This window comes from Phyllobates terribilis, unplaced genomic scaffold (genome assembly GCF_046119375.1).
Source record: "Phyllobates terribilis strain yellow unplaced genomic scaffold, ASM4611937v1 Scaffold_3__8_contigs__length_932513732, whole genome shotgun sequence".
Classification (NCBI taxonomy): Eukaryota; Metazoa; Chordata; class Amphibia; order Anura; family Dendrobatidae; genus Phyllobates; species Phyllobates terribilis.
In genome coordinates, this window is record NW_027362763.1 from 51,586,914 (window position 1) to 51,605,278 (window position 18,365).

The window sequence follows — 18,365 nt, forward strand, 5'->3', positions numbered from 1 at the left end:
AGTATATCTCTATATAGGCCATCTTGTCCAAATATTTCCACTTATTTCATATTCACCCTCATCATGTGTAATTTACATTGAAACAAACCCTCACCTCTCATATTTGCTTTCTTCTATAGGAGGAGACTGTGCCAGTCTTATAAAGCGCAGGGGTCCTTTACCAGTCCCCCTGGCCCGTATGTACATTGCGGAAACGGTTCTTGCTGTGGAATACCTGCACAGTTATGGTGTGGTGCACAGAGACCTGAAGCCGGGCAAGTAAGTGACCCCAGTAGTATAGTAAAGGGGAAAAAAATTATAGTTTTTGTACAGTCTATGGGTAATTACTTGGGTCTGACACCATTTCTTTCTTTCACAGCCTCCTGATATCATCAACAGGACATATTAAGGTCACCGATTTTGGGGTTTCAAAACTCGGCCTCATGAGACCAAGCTCAGATATCTACAAGGCTTCAACTGAGGACATCACCAGCGAGTTCCTTGATGAAGAGGTAGGCTTTACTTACAAGATCTTGCACTTTACAGATTTCATCTCTTTACCCTTCTCTGACAATTTCTCTATAAAACATTTGCACTAATGTTATTTGACGCAATTATATTTATTGATCATCATCTCATTCTTCTGTTGGTTTCCAGACTTTTGGCACCCTTAGTTACATGGCCCCAGAAATTATCCAAAGGAAAGGCTATGGAAGGCCCGTTGATTGGTGGTCAGTAGGGATCACCCTACATAAATTTCTTTTGGGACGTACACCATTTAGAGGGACTTTAAAAAGAGATATTTTACGCAGTGTCCTTGAGGGTAAGTAAAATAATCTGAATGCTTGTGATGTCACTGTTATTTGGTTTCATTGGTTTTCTGGTTTAATTTCTAGCCTTATTAAGAACATTTTTTATGAAAATTAATGAAAATGTTTAATTTCCTGTAATATTTGCTTTTTATATAACAGATAAATTAATTTGGACATATCATAAATACTCTACTCCACACGATGCTCAGGACATCATCACTCAGCTGCTCAGAAAAGATCCAGCAGATAGACTTGGGACAGGTAATATTATAATAGTATTATGACTTATTACACCTCTTTGACCAGACAATTGGTTGTGTCCATGAGGTTCAGTAATCTACCTACTTATCCATTCCCCATTTTTCATGCTGTGACTTTCAGTACATTTCCTTCATGTCTGCTGTTACATCTTCAGTTCAGGTTAACATAAACTGTACCGATATGGAGCAGTTTCTCTAAAAATGACTGTATCACTTTCTTTCTTGTCTTCCTTTTCCAGGAGGAGCAAATGAGATCAAAATGCATCCATTTCTGCATCACTTAGACTTTGACAACCTTCTAAGTCAGAAGCCCCTGTTCGTTCCTGAGCTAAAGTCAGATGAGGACACCCGCTACTTTATCAGTAAGTAAAATGAGACGTCATCTGCAGAAAACTGCTTTGTGTCTTGTCTTTCATTTTATGTGAAAATAAGTTCTCAACATTATTAGTGATAACAGGGTGACTGTCTGACCGGGTCTTATACTAATTATCTCTGATAACACTTGTACTTTGTAGCTCGTTGTAGCAGACACATGAATTCAGATGAGGCGGACACAAGAGAGGACAATGACTGGCCAGAAATAAAAAACTTTGTATCATCTTATCAAAGGTTTTCTAAAGTAAGTATGTGGCTACTAATATGTCTAAAACCTATAATTACAAAAATGCTTAAAATAAATCAATTTATTTTTCTCCGTGTGTTTTAGCTAAATATCACCAATACCGGGATGATGACCAATGTAGAGCCTATGTCACCTCCACAGTGTTCCCAAGAGAACAGTGAAAAACACTCAGACATGTGAGTAGATTATTATTATTATGAGATTTAGTTCTGATATGTGTTCAGAACCAAATACAAGACACGAGTAACACAAATCTAAATCCAGCATCCACCACCCCTCTGTGCATCTGACTTGTGATAACACTGCAATAACAGTTGATTATTGTGACCAGCCATTCATTTCCTGCTCATTTCAGGCCAATATTACTAGTTGAGGTCCTGGGCAGGGTATCCCCTCTAGGTTGTCCTAATTGGCCTCACAAACAGGTGTTCTTCATTTTTTCTATTGTTTTTACTTTTAATTTACTGGTCTTTCTTCTACCAAACAGGCAGAAAGAGTCTTCCTCTTCTAATACTAAAGGAGACAATCAGTGTTTCACTGCTAAAAACAACGAGTCATCCTCGTCCTCATTGTCAGGTATGTACAGGTTTATAGGCCATCCAATTATAGCCTATAATCCAAAATTATAATGTGAATCAGCACATGAAGGCTCCAAAAATCATTTACTTTATTCCCGTTGCTCCCCTAAGTATTCCGTTTTTTGAGTTACGGGTCTTATTTAGTGCTAATTTTTATCGTCTTTTCCAAGAGGGCGGTGCTCACAGGATCCTCTGGGCCGTGTCTTTAGGTTGCTCTGCAATATAAAATTGTGAGCCATGCCCCCTTGGAAAAGACCATAAAAATTAGCACTAAATATAAATGCCCATATCTCTACAACCATAGGGTGGATTTTAGCAAAACAAATATCAGAATACTCGGGGAAGCAGCAGACATAAGATAATAGTGAATCTCAGACACTTTTGATCTAGTGACAGGTCCTCTTTAAAGTTGCATTGAATTATTATCTAACTGATTATATAATAACACAGTGGCTTGCTGCAAGTAATGTCATGATAATAAGGGGACATAGTTCCTTGGAGACACCACATGGCAGCACACAGAAATGCTACACGTGCATATTAATCAGTTGCATAACTCTATATAGATATAAAGAAAATATTTTAGAAGTTTATAATTAATATTTTTTTCGGACTTTTTGATTAGAATCTCCAGTTCAGAAGAAAAGAAAATATTTTCTAAAACTGAGAAGACAAGAAAAAACTGAGAAAGTAGAAGAGGGGGAAAGTAGGCGAGGTAAGTGTGACAATAATCTCCATGTTGTATGATGTCAGTGAGAAGAAGTCATGTGGAGCAGATGTTATCTGTCAGTGGTGGGATTGTCACATGTATGATGACTGGCAAAGATCCCTGCCCTCTGTGTGATGAGATTCCTCTAACGTTCTCCCACAGTGACACCACAGTAGTACCCTCTAATATGGAGTCCCATTACTTACATTAGTTTTACATCTTTTCTCATAGGTTCCATCTTCTGCCGGATGATATCATCCTGCCGGCGTGGATTATCCAGGGCTGCTCGCGCTGTCAGAGGAAGATGCTTTTTTGCCTGCTGTCACCAGGGCACCTTAGACATCTCGAGGACAGAAAACCCCCACATCTAGCACCCTGAAGAAACTACAGCATGTTCAACATCAATGCTGTACCTGTATGGAAGGATTTGAACCATCTACCCGTGGCCTCCTGACCAGCAAGAAACACCTGCTAAAGTTGAAGGCTTCTCCAAGAACACGTCTTCATCCTTCCATGCAAGATTTAATTAAACTAAATAAATACAAATTTTAAATTGATTAATGTCTTTTAGAATTTAATTGATTACTACTGATATTTTTGGTATATCAATACTATACATCATATACCATATATCTGAAGGGTTGGATTCCAAAGTGGAGAACAGCGGTTCTATGTCTCCAATTAATCCTCTGAACCTCAGCCAAAAGTGGAGAAGAGGACCAAAGATTCTGCTATTCCTAAGAGTACATACACACATAGCCTTGTAGATGCCAGTAAACCATCGTGAATTGCTGGCAGCTGAGCTTTAGGAAAGCTACCTGTCCGGAGATGTGCACCGTCGACAGTGGTGAAAAAAAGCATTATAATGAGAACAATATGGCCAAAGGACCCTGGAGCCTTTGGCCCTGGGCAGTAGCCCAGATTGTATCATTGTAATCTGCTAATGATTTCACAAGGAATGAAGCCCAGAGTGAAGAAGGAAGCCCATGAGAGTGATACCCACTTCAGAACAGAGAAAACTTTCCAATGGCTACAACGGTTTCTGTATTGGCCACAAGTAAATCGAGTGGTGAAAGAAGATTACCGGAAATGCCATCAGGGTGAGATGACTAAACCCCCTAAACACAGAACATCTATATAGGTGAAGAGGATTTCTTTCCCATTGGAAGTGCTGATGGTGGACTATCTTATGATCAACCGCTCCGATAATGGTTGTTTGTACTGTCTGGTGATGATGGATCATTTTAAAAAGTTTGCAGTCATGACTCCCACTGGGAATCAAACAGCCGAGTCAGCGGCCTGTGCCATCTGTCATGACTTCATGTGGGTATACGGGTGTCCAAAAAGAATTCACTCTGAGCTAGGAGCCTGTTTTCATGGAAAAGTCATGGATGAATTGCACCAACTGTACAACATTGAGAATTCCAGAACTACACCCTAGCACCCATAGGGAAATGGGGACTGTGAACGTTTCAACATAACTTTATCTACATTCTGAGAATTGTGGAGGACAACAGGAAGATGACAGGATGTCACACGCTGTCTAGCGCTGTGTATCTGCGGTCTATTCTAGATGCCGCTGTAACTTAAACTGTGAAATTCCCTCTTGTACTGCATGGGTTAATGCCAATTCTATTGCCATGTCCTGGTGGATGTGAGTTTCTGTGTGAGTCTACTCCCCTTAGCCTTTAAGTAGCCTCTCCTTCCACCAGGTGGTGCATCTGATAGAGTTTCAATCTATACGTGGAAGCTGTGCTGTGCAGTCCTGTTTGTTTGTGCCACTGAAGTCCTTTCCTTTGAGATTGCTGTACGTACCTTTGTTCTGAGGAGGGAGATTAGGGGAATTAGTGCAGGGCTTGTGAAGGAGTTAGGGCTTTGGGTGGAGACCCGAACCTTCTCACCATCAGAGATACCTTCGGGGTCAGGGCTATTCAGGGTTCCCAGTCTAGGGACAGATTAGTTTTCCCTGCTCACCCAGCCCGTATCTGCTATCTCCTCACCAGCATTCCCCTACACCGTGACACAGGAAGATGAAATGACCTGAATTTGTACCAGAAGTGGTCTAGTTGTACAGTAACCAGGTTCATGCCACGACAGGGTACACGCCTTACACGTTGCTGTTTGGACATAACAGCCATAAGGTTACTGAGCTAGAGCTTGATCCAGTGGAAGATTGTACGAAGATAAACACCACAACTTTGGTGTGGAAACACCAACATCGGTTAGAGACACTGAGACTTAAGATTGTACAGAAGCCCCAGGGGAAAAGGCATCCTGTAGTAACTCCTGTGCAGGAGGCACCATTACAGCTGGGGAATTGAGTTTTGGTTCAAGTGAAGCACCCTTGGGGAAAATTGGACTACACATGGGAGGCTGTTCCTCATCGAGTGACAAGGAGAGTACACCCCGAAAGGAGAAGACGTTGCACCGGAGAGAGTACGGCACCCTTACATGCTACCGCCACATGTGTCTGATGAAGAGAGAATGACCGGGGCTAGCTTAGAGGGTAGGCTAGAGGTCAAAATCACAGGAAGAGTGTCTCAAGACCTAAGTGTCCCAGAAGAGACAGGTCAGGAGGGACTTCACAGATCTGAATGTACCAACGCTCGTGTTTCACCCAGGAGGTATGCGGAAGATGATTTCATATGGCAGTATGTAATACAGCAGACACAGGAGTGTGTTTGGATATTGGCGACTCTGAGACCACCGTCAAGGAGCGTCTAGAGCATAAGTAACCTTTCTCATCCAAGTAATGGTAAGTTTAAAGACTGGAGGAATGTAAGGAGAGTGAGTGACTCATATAATAGAAATGAGCTGTAAGGTATTTGTGGGCAGATGCTGCCATGTAGTGATCAGAGACTATAGGTGTAGGAACCTAAAAGGGTATTGCAACCAAGGCACAGAAGGCAGGCTGAATGAGAGGAAAGCTGAGCTAGGTGTACAGGGGACATGTGATCTGCAGCAGAAAAATACAAAAGCCAGGAAGTCAGTCTTCGCCCAGACTTGTAACAAGTCACCTGTGGGAGATAGGCCTGACGTAGGTGATGAGTGTGTCCAGAAACACAAGATCAGTATTAGAAGTGGATTAAGCAAGGGGTGCAGAGTCCTTACAGAGGCTAGGAGATCCTGATTGTCGAGGCTAAAGATAGCAGATAGCGCAGACCCTATTGCAGAAATTGAAATTCGGTCGTGTGAGCGTAGACCCAATTGGAAGGACAGAAATTTGGTTATGTGAGCAGAAGGGAGCATGAGTTGTCTCTCTGGAAATTGGAGGCAAGGACAGAAGGTCTGTGGTAGAAGAAATTGACTGTGGCCCACAGTGTGAGACTTTCATCCTTGCAGGAAAGTGTAGTGTGGGCACCTGTTAGGGTCTGGGGTGGCGACTGCCATTGGAAAATAGAGCGGGTTGACGGAGGCCCATACTGATTCGACCCAGACACTATTGGCTGACAGTCTAGTGTATCTTTAACTATTATGGGTTAGTGTGTTACATGGCCTTATTGCAATATTCATGCATATTGCACATTTGCACATAAAAAAATAATCTTTATATAACTGTAAACTATCACTAATCGCATCAAACTGTATGTAAATATATTTAAAAAAAAGAAAAAAAGTTCAGTTTTTTCTATATAAAATGGTAAATAAGGTTCACGGTGCTAAATTTACTGTTTGCATTCGTCACAAGTATAATTTACATGTCTTTTGCATAAGTACTTTGCACAACTGCAACATATGACATTTTAATCCAAAGGCGTAAAGGGGTCTATTCAATGCAATACTTCAGTCTTAAAGCAATCCAATCAAGATAAATGAAGCATAGATGCCAATAAAATCAATATTTATTTAACCACTTCGCGCCAGAGCCTGTTTTTGCATTCGTGACCGGGCCAATTTTTTCAATTCTGACCACTGTCACTTTATGAGGTAATTACTCTGGAACGCTTCAACGGATCCCCCTGATTCTGAGAGTGTTTTTTCGTGACTTATTGTACTTCATGATAGTGGTAAAATTTCTTCGATATCACTTGCGTTTATTTGTGAAAAAAATCAGAAATTTGGTGAAAATTGTGAAAATTTCGCAATTTTCAAACTTTGAATTTTCATGCCCTTAAATCAGAGAGATATGTCACACAAAAGAGTTAATAAATAACATTTCCCACATGTCTACTTTACATCAGCACAATTTTAGAACCAAAATTTTTTTCTGTTAGGAAGCTATAAGGGTTAAAAGTTGACCAGCGATTTCTCATTTTTCCAACAAAATTTACAAAAATATTTTTTTAGGGACCACATCTTATTTGAAGTGACTTTGAGGGGTCTTTATGACAGAAAATACCCAAAAGTGACACCATTCTAAAAACTGCACCCCTCAAGGTGCTCAAAACCACATTCAAGAAGTTTATTAACCCTTCAGGTGTTTCATGGGAATTTTTGGAATGTGGAAGAAAACAATGAACATTTAACTTTTTTTCACAAAAATGTTAGTTTAGACCTAATTTTTTTATTTTCACAGGGGTAACAGGAAAAAATGGAATATACAATTTGTAGTGCAATTTCTCATTAGCGCGCTGATACCCCATATGTGAGGGAAAACCACTGTTTGGGCACACTGCAGGGTTCGGAAGGGAAGGAGCGCCATTAGACTTTTTTAAAGTAAAATTTGTTTGAATAATTAGCGGACGCCATGTTGCGTTTGGAGAGCCCCTGATGTGCCTAAACAGCAGAAACCCCCACAAGTGACACCATTTTGGAAACTACACCTCTCAAGGAATTCATCTAGGGAAGTAGTGAGTATTTTTTAATTTTTACATTTATACCATTGGACAGTGAAGAAAACATAATTGTATTTTTACCACAAAAAAATATTTTACTCTCAGATTTTACATTTTCACACAGGGCAATGGGTAAAAATGGTGCCGAAATGCGTCACACAATTTCTTCCAAAAGTGGCAATACCCCATATGTGGCTGTATTGTACCGCTCAGCCATACAGCGAGATCTGGGGGGGAAGAAGCGCTATTTGACAATTGGAGAACAAATTATTGTAGAATAGGCATTTGGATTTGGGAGCACAAAATTTTCTGAATTTCTTTTGGGGGGCAAGGGCCATTTCGCTTTTCCAGAGCCTTTCTGCTACCAGTAACTTGGAAGTCCCTTATATTTTTAACAGATGACGGTCCTGAGTGGGGGACTAGCTTTTTTTGAGGACTGAGTTGAAGCTTTTATTGGGAACATTTTACATAACATTTATCCGGCGCTCTAGGCTGAGCACTTACATCGGGGTTTCCATCTAAATTTCCAAGTGATGTAATTCAGATGAAACCCCTGCAGGATCCATTCACTGTAATGAGGCAGCAGAGTTACTCTGGACTCCGTCTGGCCTCTGTTTAGCGGTGTCCTTTTTTTCAGAAGTGCACAAAACTGTGGTCAACCGCACTTTTATGCACGCCTAAAACAAATGACACCGTGGGATCCCAGGCCAGATGGCATCCAGAGTGGCCTATATCTGCCTCATTACAGGGAAACTTCCGTCATGGGTTCCGGCTGAATCACGTATTTCAGAGATTTACACGGAAACTCTGATGTAAGTGCTCAGCGTAGAGCGCAAGATAAATGTGAGCAGAGCCTTACTGCGATCTTTGGGAGACATAATAAACAAATCAGTAGCAGGTGAAGAATTGGTTTTATTTATTTTATTTATTTTTTTACGCCGTTCCTCGTGCGGTATAAGTGATAAGTTTATTTTTCGGGTCGTTGCAATTACAGAGATACCAGATTTATATCGGGTTTTTATGACTGACAGCTGTCACACACTAAAAGACGCTTTTTTTTGCAAAATCTAGTTTTTGCATCGCCATATTTTGAGAGCTATAATTTTTTCATATTTTGGCCGACAGAGTCATGTGATGGCTTGTTTTTTGCGGGACGAGTTGCCATTTTTATTGGTACCATTTTTGGGTACGTGAAATTTTTTGATTCCAGGATTTCAGGAATTGTTTTTTGAGTTTTTTTTATGCCGTTCTGCGTGTGGTAAAAGTGATAAGGCAGCCTTATTCTTCGGGTCAGTACATTTACAGCGATACTACACTTACTGTATTTTTTTTATGCTTTGGTGCTTTTACACAATAAAACAATTTTATAGAAAAAATATTTTTTCTGCATCGCTTTATTCTGAGAGCTATAACTTTTTTATGTTTTGGCTTATGAAGCTGTATGGCGGCTTTTTCTTTGTGGAACAAGATGATGTTTTCAGCGGTACCATTTTTATTTCCATTTTGATATTTGATCACATTTTTTTCCACTTTTTGTTTGCCAATATGATGAAAAAGCATAGTTTTTTGCTCCGTTTTTTATTTATTTTTATTACGGTGTGCACAGAAGGAGTTAATTAGTGTGACAGTTTTATAGATTGGGTTGTTTCGGATGCGACGATACCAGATATGTGTACTCTTTTTGTTTTTGCATAAATATACGGATTTATTGGTTTAATATTTTATTTATTTATTTTTATTTATTTGTGATTTTTTTTAACAGTTTGAAAACATGTTTTAGACTTTTTTTTACATTTTTACTTAGTCCTGTATGGGACATTAATTTTTATTTTTCAAATTACTGTTCTCATGCAATGTAATACATAGTTACATAGTTACATAGTTTATAAGGCCGAAAAAAGACAAGCGTCCATCCAGTTCAGCCTATTTCTTGTGCACTGCAGCTATTCCGCAGTGTTGATCCAGGGGAAGGCAAAAAAAACAAAAAACCATGCGGTATAGGCCAATTTACATCATTGAGGAAAAATTCACTTCCCGACACCAATCTGGCAGGCAGATTAAATCCCTGGATTAATTAACTAAGCATAAGATGTAATTTTATTGTTCTGAAGAAAGGCGTCCAGGCCTCGCTTGAACTCATTCAGTGAGTTGGACATCACCACTTCCTCTCCCAGAGAGTTCCAGAGTCTCACGGCTCTGACCGTAAAGAATCCCCTTCTATGCTGGTGCAGGAACCTCCTTTCCTCCAGACGCATAGTGTGCCCCCTCGTCTTTGTCACCATCCTTGGTATAAACAGGTCATGAGAGAGATCTCTGTACTGCCCCCTGATGTATTTATACATGTTTATGAGGTCTCCCCTAAGCCTTCTCTTTTCCAACGTAAATAGGCCAAATTTTGACAACCTCTCTGGGTATTCTAGTCCCTCCATTCCCTTTATTACCTTAGTCGTCCTCCTTTGTACCCTCTCTAGCTCCAATATGTCTTTCCAGAGCACCGGAGCCCAGAACTGTGCACAATATTCTAAGTGCGGCCTTACCAGCGCTTTATACAGAGGAAGAACAATGTTCTCATCATATGCCCCTATTCCTCTTCTGATGCATGCCATGACTCTATTTGCCTTCGCAGCTGCTGCCTGACACTGGGCACTCCAATTTAATTAGCTATTAACCAAGATGCCCAGGTCCTTCTCCATGTCAGATTTCCCCAACGGTTTCCCATTTAATATGTATGGGTGACTGCTGTTTTTCTTTCCCATGTGCATGACCTTACATTTATCGGCATTGAACCCCATTTGCCATTTTTTGGCCCAACTCCCCAATTTATCTAAATGCTCCTGTAGCTGTGCCCTATCCTCATCTGTATTAACTACTTTACAAAGTTTAATATCATCTGCAAATATTGCTATTTTACTATGCAACCCTTCCACTAGATCATTAATAAATATATTAAATAATATAGGGCCCAAGACAGACCCTTGAGGCACCCCGCTAGTAACCCTGACACACCCTGAGCTTACTCCATTGATAACCACCCTCTGCTTTCTATCACTCAGCCAGCTATTTACCCACTTGCACACATTATCCCCCAGACCAAGCATTCTCATTTTATATACCAACCTTTTGTGTGGCACGGTATCAAACGCTTTGGAGAAGTCAAGGTATACAACATCCACTGACTCTCCCCGGTCCAGCTGTGAGCTCACCTCCTCGTAGAAGGCCATCAGGTTTGTTTGGCAGGAGCGATCCCTCATGAATCCATGTTGATATGGAGTTAGACAGTTATTATCATTAAGATATTCTACAATAGCATCTCTAAGAAATCCTTCAAACAATTTACCCACAACAGACGTTAAGCTGACTGCTCTATAGTTCCCAGGGTCACTTTTAGACCCCTTTTTGAATATTGGTACCACATTTGCTTGGCGCCAGTCTAGTGGGACAGTCCCGTCCATAAAGAGTGCTTGAATATAAGATACAGCGGTCTGTCTATCACATTACTTAATTCTTTTAGTACCCGGGGGTGTATGCCATCTGGGCCTGGTGACTTGTCTATTTTGATATTATTTAGGCGTTTCTGAACTTCCTCCTGGGTTAGGTGGGTGATATTTAGCGGAGGGTTTACTTTATCACTCTGCATTTCCTCCGATAAATTGTTTTCTTTTGTGAAAACAGTGGAGAAGAAGCTATTGAGTAGTTTCGCTTTACCCTCATCGCCCTCTATGATTTTACCCAGGTTATTTTTCAATATGCCAACGCCATCAGTTTTAATCCTTTTACTGTTTATATAGTTAAAGAACAGTTTGGGATTCGTTTTACTTTCCTTGGCAATTAGTCCCTCTGTCTCCTCTTTTGCTATTCTTATTTGTTTCTTACAGATTTTGTTTTTTTCCCTATAAGATATTAGCGCTTCCTCGCTGCCTTCTTGTTTAAGTTTACAGAAAGCCCTTTTTTTGTTTTTCATTGCCCTCTTGACGTCCTTATTTAGCCACATTGGCTTCCTCCTATTCCTCGCCCTTTTATTCCCATAAGGTATGTACCTTCTACAGTGACTATGTAGGACTGTTTTGAAAATTTCCCATTTTCTATCCGTGCTCCTATTACTAAAGATACTATCCCAGTCTATAAGGTGAAGGGCATCTCTTAGCTGATCAAACTTTGCCCTCCTGAAGTTCAGTGTTTTTGTGACTCCCTTGCTGGGCACCTACTGAAGCACATGTGGAATTGTATAATGTTGTGGTCACTATTTCCCAGGTGCCCCCCGACCTGCACCTCAGTTATTCTGTCTGGCCTGTTAGTTAATATTAAGTCTAAAAGGGACGTCCCTCTACTTGGTTCCTGCACAAGTTGTGACAAATAATTGTCTTTGATAATTGACAGAAACCTGTTTCCTTTCTGAGATCTACAGCTTTCGGTTTCCCAGTCTATATCGGGGTAGTTGAAGTCCCCCATAATAATCACCTCGTTATTTTTTGCTACTTCGTCTATTTGTCTCATTAATAGACTTTCCGTGGCTTCTGCTATATTTGGTGGTTTATAACAGACTCCTATGATAATTTTATTATTGTTTTTGCCCCATGTATCTCCACCCATAAGGACTCGACCTCCTCATTTCCCTCCCATACATCCTCCCGTATTGTAGGCTTTAGGCACGTCTTTACATATAGACAGACTCCAGCCCCTTTCCGACTTCTTCGATCCCTTCTAAACAGACTGTATCCCTGTAAGTTAACTGCCCAGTCATAGCTTTCATCTAACCATGTCTCGGTTATTCCCACTATGTCATAGTTACCTGTAGATATTTCGGCTTCCAGTTCATCCATCTTCTTTGTCAGGCTCCTGGCATTTGCTAGCACGCAGTTTACACGATTTTGTTTTGTTCCAATCTTCTCCCTGTGGATTGTATTAGAAATTTTCTTACCTCCTTTCCACGTATCTTGTCTTGGACCTTCTTTGTCGCACTTCATATCTTTCATTAGTATGTTCTCTGGCTGCATGTTCATGTCCGGCGTTTTTCTTCCCACCCCCTCTTCTTCTAGTTTAGCGCCCTCCTGATGAGTGTTGCGAGTCTCCTGGCGAATGTGTGTTTCCCGGGTTTGTTGAGGTGTAGTCCGTCTCGGGCAAGGAGTACGTCATAGAGGTAATTCACACCGTGGTCCAGGAATCCAAACCCTTGTTGTCTGCACCATCGTCTCAGCCAGTTGTTCACATCAAGGATCCTGTTCCATCTCCTGACGCCATGCCCGTCTACTGGAAGGATAGAAGAAAAAACTACCTGCGCATCCAGTTCTTTTATTTTCTTCCCCAATGCTTCAAAGTCCTTGCAGATTGTCGGTAGGTCCTTCTTTGCCGTGTCATTGGTGCCAACATGTATCAGAAGAAATGGGTGGACATCCTTGGAACTGATGAGCTTCGGTATCCTATTGGTAACATCCTTGATCTTAGCCCCTGGGAGGCAGCATACTTCTCTTGCGGTTATGTCCGGTCTGCAGATAGCTGCTTCTGTTCCTCTCAGTAGTGAGTCTCCCACCACCACCACTCTTCTTCCCTTCTTGGCTGTCCTTTTTCTTGTCGCTTCTGGGTGTTTCTGGGTGCTCTTTTCTTTTTTGCTTGCTGGTAGTTCCTCATCCTTAGGTGTGTCATCTTCATCCTCCACAAGTCCTTGGAATCTGTTTCTCAGTTGTGTGGTTGGTGGTGTCTCCATGGTCTTCTTGCTTCTTTTGGTCACTTGCCTCCACTTGTCTGCCTCTGGAGGTTCTCTGACGCTTCCTTCACTTTCTGTGACCAGTAGTGACGCTTCTGTTCTGTCCAGGAAGTCTTCATTTTCCTTGATGAGTTTTAATGTCGCAATTCTTTCTTCCAGCCCCCGCACCTTTTCTTCTAAAAGAGCCAGTAGTCTACACTTCTGGCAGGTGAAGTTGGTTTCAGCTTCTGGTCGATCTGTGAACATGTAGCACATGTTGCAGCTCACCATGTAGGTTGTCACATCTGCCATGCTGCTCCTTGTCCCTGCTGACTTGATGTCTGTCTTCTTTCTTGTGATACCCTAGGATAAACAAATTAAACAAATTCGCGCGCCGTTTCCAAGACATGTATTACATTGCATGAGAAGTTTGCTGACAGTTTCACACTGTCTCTCTCCTGCTAGGCTTCAGCTGCAGACTGACCTCCAGCTGCCAGAAGAACGGCAGGTCCTGGAAGGCATCAGGGGGTCGTCGGAGAGGTAAGTGGACGACCCCCTCTCCTCTCACTATCTTCTATTAGCTGCGATCACTATAGATTGCGGCATATAGAAGATAGGAAAGGGTTAACATCATTGGGACCTGATCCAATCAGGTCCCGATGATGTCCCCTGTCAGAGCTGTCGCTCTGAACCGCAACCGTAGCACTTGCAGGACCCTGGGGGTCCTGAGGGCTGCGGGACCGCCGACCGTTCATAAACGTCAGTGCTGCACAGAGCCCAGGCAGCGCCGACGTTTATGTACAGTGGGCGGTCGGGAAGCGGTTAAATTCATTAAAACAGTCAGTAAAAAACACAGTACTAAAAAAGGAGAAGTAAATAGAAGGATCCCACAGTCAGTAGGTTGGGAGTATGACCAAGAGTGTGAGCGAGGTAATAGGTATCAGCACATACAAGGATAATATAGAGGCATATGTGGCACCCTAGGGGGTCTGGTTGCCACAGTGGTAGAAATACCATGTCTGAGAGCGAGCATGGGTTTTCCTGGTCAGGAGCACATTTGCATGCAACGCCTCCTGCCTCAGTCCAGAGAGGGGAGGAACCTGCCCTTTATAAACTGGATCTGGGGCGGGGTTAGTGAGTAGTTCCAGAGACAGGGACAGAGCAGCAAGGAGCTCTGTAGGAGCCAAGAGCTGAAGACCAGGGACAGGAGCAAGCTGAGCTCGTCCTGGCTGAAGACGCAGAGAACCGGACACCGGAGTCCGAGGCTGTGAGGATATTCACATCCAGCAGCAGAAACCACCTGGCAGGGGATTCCAGGTCCTCTGGCCATAGAAAGCCCGGAGGCTCAGTCACAAGCAAGGGACCGGCACCGCCATCGAGGAGCGGAAGGTACCAAAGGCCCCAAGTCACCAGCCATACAGGTGAGCACCACACGGTACACTCAGGGACGTGGGCTACCACACGACTACAGCAGGGTAGCCAGGAAGAGTGCAGTCAGATGGGAAGGCCTACACCTCCACCTGGCCAGGGGGACTCTTGTTCGCTCACAGACTGACCAGGCCTCTAATGTTAGCCAGTACTCCCCGCAGGGCCTTCTTCATTACCAACAGTAAAGACCCTGAACTGCACTGCACGGACTCTGAGTCATTTCTGCTGCGCCCATGCACCGTGACCTTCACCATCTACACATGCTGCCCTGAGGCTATTCTCCTCCCGTGGGGAGTTATACTACCCTCTGCTGCGCACACAACATCAGCCTCAGCGGTCTGCCCTGCAGCGACGGTTCTCAGTGACTGCAATCCACGGGTGGCGTAGTCGGACATTTCAACATTAAAAACCAAGTAAACAGATCCGCCACTGGTTTGACCACCCTGAGCCACGGGACTGGGTCGCGGCCACGGAGACTATAACTCCTAGCATTACACAGAGACCCGGCTCTGGGTATTCCCCCACACAGCGGCCCAGGGGGCGAGTCACATAGAAGGCCTGTAAAGTGTCGCAGGCAATAGAAAAAATAATAATAATACAGCAATTAGTGATAGTGAGGACCCAAGATATAGAGTCACACAAATAAACTCAACGGTATGAAAACCTGTCAAGTGAATACTTTATCATTAGAGGCTATAAAGTGTTGCATGCAATATATATGAGGAAAAAAGTCCATAGATAGTGTTGTATATAACCTTTAAGGAAAAAAGAATAAAACTCAATATGGTAACACTACCACAAAAACCCTAGGAAGACCAGAAGTTATGGCGAGAAGACATATAGCTGAGTGCTGGTTAAAATGCAATATAGACTTGTGTCAAGAGAGATCCATTCAACATAAAGCAGACATAATACATCATAACACGGCAGGTATATAAGGAGTGGAGGGAACAGGCAATGCAACCTGGTGACTGTGAGAAAAAGGACAACCCCAACGCGCGTTTCACGTTCCGCTTCTTTGGGGGGAAGGATACATAGGGGGTAGGGAAGCTCACTTATATTGAGCCGTGCTCAGTGTTCTCACGTGTGGCTGCATCGGCGCTTCTGGAAACCGCAACAGAACGAAAGCAGCGGCAGCAGCGTGCCACGTCACCAGGCCCCGCCCACCGGCCGACGCATTAGCCCGTGAGGAGGGGAGAAGTGACGTTGGAGGATGCGTCACCACGGCAACCTAATTCGGCCCGCAACTGAAAGCGCACACCACGGGAAAGCTAACCGCAGTATGGAAAGAGATGCACCAAATCCAAGTAAGGATAAGCACATCATAAGATCTCCCCAGCATAGAGCCATTAATCAATACTTCAGTCATAAAGGAAGCAAGGAAGTGTCATGATGGTTGTCCCTTGATATTGTGGCACCCTGCTACTACAGGTACCACAGGACCCAAAAGGATGCATGGACGGACTTCTCCACAAGAGGCCCTTACTACACACAGACACCTCCACCCTTCCACCTCATACCACCAAAGGGTGCCCTGTTAGGGATATATATACTGGAGGGTGGAGTTAGGTAGAGAGAGTGTGCTGACACTTTAGAGCAGTGAAGAAGCAGCACGTCTGCTGCTGTGTTGAGGGCCCCGAGTGTGGCCAAGGCAAAGAGAGAGGAGAGAAGAGTTAAGGGGGCAGGGGAGCATCTGAAGCTCACCCCAGGACACAAGTCGGACACCGGGTCCGAACTTACAGGGTCCTCTATACCCAGTAGGGACAACCGGCATACCAGGAGGATTCCAGACCCCTGGTTCACCTGAAGCTACCATCATTTTACAGAACTAGGAACCACGAAGGCCCCAGCGTCCAGGGATAGTGGTAGCCAAAGAAAAGTTCTACTACAAGCAGACAGGTGAGAGAGTGAAAGAGCATAAAAGCTAGGCCTAGTTCCTGGCTGGCCAGAAGCTTTAGAGGAAGGAAGAAACGGATCAGGAGGCCTTATACCCACTCAATGGGGAGAATCCAGAAGTGCACCCTTCCTATCAAGTACCCTGGACTGTACCTGCCGTCAACACCAGTAAAGGTACTGAAGCGAACCCCCTGTGTGCGTATCCGTCATTCCCCCTGACCCGACCGGGCCACCTCTCATCTGCATCCCTTCCATCAAGCCTGCCCCGGGGGCCCGCTCCGCCTGTGGGGAGCAGAAACATCCCAGCTGCCATCCCATCACCCCCGGAGGTCTGCAGCAGTGCCGGTATCCATTACCGGGAACCACAGGTGGCGTCAAGAGACAAAACTGTTAACAAAACCCCTTTTAAAGAGTGACCCCAGGGTACGGGCCCGGGAGCCGACTGCCGTGACATCCCACAGAAGGTCAAGGCCCGGGTACCGAGTCTCCCCTACATGTCCCCTGGGCGAGTCACATTCTTCCTGGTGTCACGAACAGGATTTCGTGCCCGTTGCCACCGGGTACTGTATGCCGTATTTGAACTGTGTTTTAACTGTGGTGAACATCGCAGCCATTACCGCGTCGCCGCGCGGGAAGAAGAATGGCGTAACCACGGGAACCAGAGAGGTGTGACTGTTGGTAGCGCGCGAAGCTCAAGCCCCGCCTCGCGCTCTGATGCAGCAACAGGAAGCGTCAGGTCCTGGAAGGAGACCGTGATCTGCGGAGCTGCGGCCTACCTGATAAAAGTAAAGAAAGTAGGCTACGGTTTACTAGGGGGGCACAACCATGGCCGACGACCAGCAAGACGCCGGAGCACCAGTTAACGCTATCGATGCTCAACTCGCGCCCGGCGCTGCTCAGGCCGGAGCGGCCGCCCCACCAGCAGGGGTCGTGACTCCAGTGATACCCATGGCCCTGCCGTACGTCCCCGGAGCGAAATGGCTTCTCCAGCATGACGGCAAACCAGACACCCTGTCTGGGTTCAAAAGGAAAATATGTGGTGTATTGGACATGTACTCAATGACTGGTAAACAGAGAGCCGCTGTTGTGCTGGGACAATTGACTGGTGCCGCAGAGCGGGAAGTTGAAATCTGGCCGTCCGCAGACCAGTAATCAGTATCTATTATATTTAAGAGGCTGCAAACTGTCTTTGAAAACCGCACTGAGACAGATCTTCGGATGAGATTCTACCACTGTACCCAGAAATCTGAGGACAGCATCCGGGACTATGCATGGCGTTTACAAGAGGCCCTGCAGGCCCTGAAACAGATTAGCCCAGTCAGCATACATGATGAAGACAAAGTGCTGATAGAACAATTCATCCGGGGGTTAAGGTCCCAGGAGGAGAGCAGAACTGTACGGGGGAGGGCCTTAGATCATCCAAATGCCACCTTTGACGCCCTGAAGGACATGGCTATTAAAGGCCTTCAGCCCCTGGAAATATCAGATACTGCTATCCCAGTCAAGGCCCGGGTACCGAGTCTCCCCTACATGCCCCCTGGGCGAGTCACACTCTTTCTGGCGTCACGGACAGGATTTCATGTCCGTTGCCACCGGGTACTGTGTGCCGTATTTGAACTGTGTTTT